The sequence below is a fragment of the Mus caroli genome, chromosome 19, assembly GCF_900094665.2.
Source record: "Mus caroli chromosome 19, CAROLI_EIJ_v1.1, whole genome shotgun sequence".
Lineage (NCBI taxonomy): Eukaryota > Metazoa > Chordata > Mammalia > Rodentia > Muridae > Mus > Mus caroli.
In genome coordinates this window covers 16,044,974-16,047,866 of record NC_034588.1, presented here as the reverse complement: position 1 = coordinate 16,047,866, position 2,893 = coordinate 16,044,974, and positions in this window count along the sequence as shown.

The window sequence follows — 2,893 nt, the reverse complement described above, 5'->3', positions numbered from 1 at the left end:
ACTGTGCCTGTAGCCCCTGGCTAACTTCCTGAGGGGCCCTTTTTATTAAAGTGTATTTCTGAAAGATTTTGTTTCCATTCCCACATCTGTGCCCCATATTAAAAGATAGATTATCGCTTTGACCCTTTTCTTTAAAATTCCACAGGTTTGTAAGTAATACTAGCAGAATCTCTGTGTTCCCGTTGCCTTGTTTGGATCCTCCATGGCACTTACTTCTAAAGCAAGTGGCCTTTTATATGGTCAGTTCTTATTCTTCTGGAGCCTAGGGTCATAGACAAAAAGCTGAGGATGAACAATGAACAATTCACAGACACCAGCAAGTCCCCAAAGGTATTCTAAGATTTCTGTCTACGTGGTTTGTTATAAATAATGACCATTACATAGTCCTTCATAGACGCTTCTAAAGAAGAAGGGAAATATACTCACCCCGTATGAGAAATGGCAGAGATTTATTGGACAGTAGTTTATGCAGTATCTTTAAACCAGGAGCCCATGAAGACAGTATGACTACAGGCTTCTCTCTGTCTCTCTCTCTCCTGCAGTGTTCACACTCCAGCAGGGCAAAGTGAACCATGCCATGCTGGCTAAATGTCCAGTAACCATAAAACCTGGTTGAAATTTGGTGCTGCGGAAGAGCAGAGGAGCAAGTCTTCAGTTGTGTTTATTGCGTTATAAACTTCACTTTCCTGATAGCCCTGGGACTGCTGATTGAGGAGGAGACTGGTGACTCAGAGCTCTTATCACTTTTTCCTGCCAAGTTAGTCCTAAGAATGCAAAGGAATCTTCCTAACCTCATTCCTCCCCACCCTCCCAAGTAAGACAATGACCTGAGTGCTGCTGAACAGGTAAATGAATACATCTAGCCTCTCTCCTGGTCCATCCATGGCGTCGTTCACTCCTGTAGCAAGGGCTCTCTCTGTGTGAGCTTCAAACACTCCATAAAGGCCTGCAATGCAGCAGGTACTCACAGATTCATCAGCCGTTCCTCCTTTTGGCTTAGCTAGAGGTAGGTAGAAAGAAGTGGAGAAAAAATAATTACTCGTGTGTGTGTGTGTGTGTGTGTGTGTGTGTGGTGTGTGTGTGTGTGTGTGAGTGTGACACGCACACATACATCAATCATCGTCTTCATCCATGTAGTTAGTCATTCTCACAGTGCCTGATACGTTGTAAGCACAGAACAAAATCATTTCCCAGTATTAATTTGTTCTCAAAGAGACTGATGTCTACAAGTGTGTAAAAACATAGGAGAAGTAAAATGTTTCACAATGTACTCCTGACCCCTGATTTGCCTACTTGTAAAGCAAATCAGAGGTCTTGAAAATATCCCTGAAATTACCTTTAAAATATATGGTTGTGTGAATATATTTCGATAAACCACTGTTATAATTTGTAATATCATTAACTAAAGGGGTCAGTCACACACACACACACACACCCTCTGTTCCAGAGACCTGACAATGTAGAGAGCTGGCTCAGCAGTTAAGAGCCCTTGCTGCTCTTCCAGAGGACCTGAGTTCACATCCCAGCATACCATGCTGAGAAGCTCACAACCTTCTGGAATTCCATCTCCAAGGGATCCAACACCCTCTCTGTCCTCCACAGACATTTGACATGTGTGGCAAATACAGTCATCTGTCCTTCCCAGCGTTCATCAAGAGAGGCTGGGTGGAATGATCATCCCAAGCTACAAAGCAGTTCTCCTAAGTTATGTTGTGTCGTTTAAAATAATCTTTCTTTGTGTGTTCAACTCTTTGCTTATGTTTCTATAGGCTGCTTCTTTTTAATAAACTGAAAGCTCATATATATATATACATATATAGATGTACATATATGTATATACATATGTAACTGTCAAATAATAATATACATTATCATAATATATTATATTCAACATATTATATATTGCATTATAATATTATACTATATAATAATATACATTATTCTTTCATAATTTCATTTATGAATACACTGAGCCTTGGGCATGTTGATATACCATCATACCTCCTTTTACCACTTCCTCTCTCCCACTGAAAATCTGGAAATTTCAAGCTCAGAAAAAAATCCCAAAAAGCAGACATAGGATAAAACAATAAAAAATCTGGAGCAGAAATCAAATGTGTTTAACAATGTTCATGAATTACTTTGATTAAATAAACCATGACAGATTCAACTATATTTGTATAATTTATAGGTAAGAATTAACAAACCAAAATATTGACTATAGTTGCCCCTGGGAAACAAAATTTCAATTTTTTTCCTTTTGCACTTTAATTTTCCTAAATGTACCTGTGCAATTTGTATAACCAGAAAAAGGAATGCACGCTATATAAGCTGTTGGTAGATTTAGTTGTGCTCAGATAGAGTTCGGCACCAGGTCTGAGTTTTGTCAGACTCCCCAGCTGCTAGCCTGACCTGGAACTCCGTGTTCAGAAGCTATCCATAAAGCAGGGCTGGAACGCAACTGGGCACCAGAGAAAGATCCCACACGTTTGCACCTGCGATTTAACGAGTTCACGTTAGAAACACTATATTAATATAAGTAAACTATTGTTTTGAAATTTTAATAAGCACCATGCAAGAGCGCCACCCTCCATCAGGAGGGTGAGCCAGCATGTTTGATAGCTGGCTGAAATACTAATCTATAAACAGGTAGAGCAGTGTTACTTCAACAAATTAAGAGTTCCCAAAGACTCCCAAATGTGAGTATTCAAATCATGTTCAGGATCAATCATGACGGCAACATCTTTCTGTATTGGATTAAAAGGTGAAATGAAATGTGAAGATGAAAATAAAAACAATTAGATAAGTAGAAGGATAAATGCAACTCTATTAAGCTCATCTTAGGAGTTAAAGGGGAATGTGCATTACCTATGTGAATGTGTAATGCTTGCTC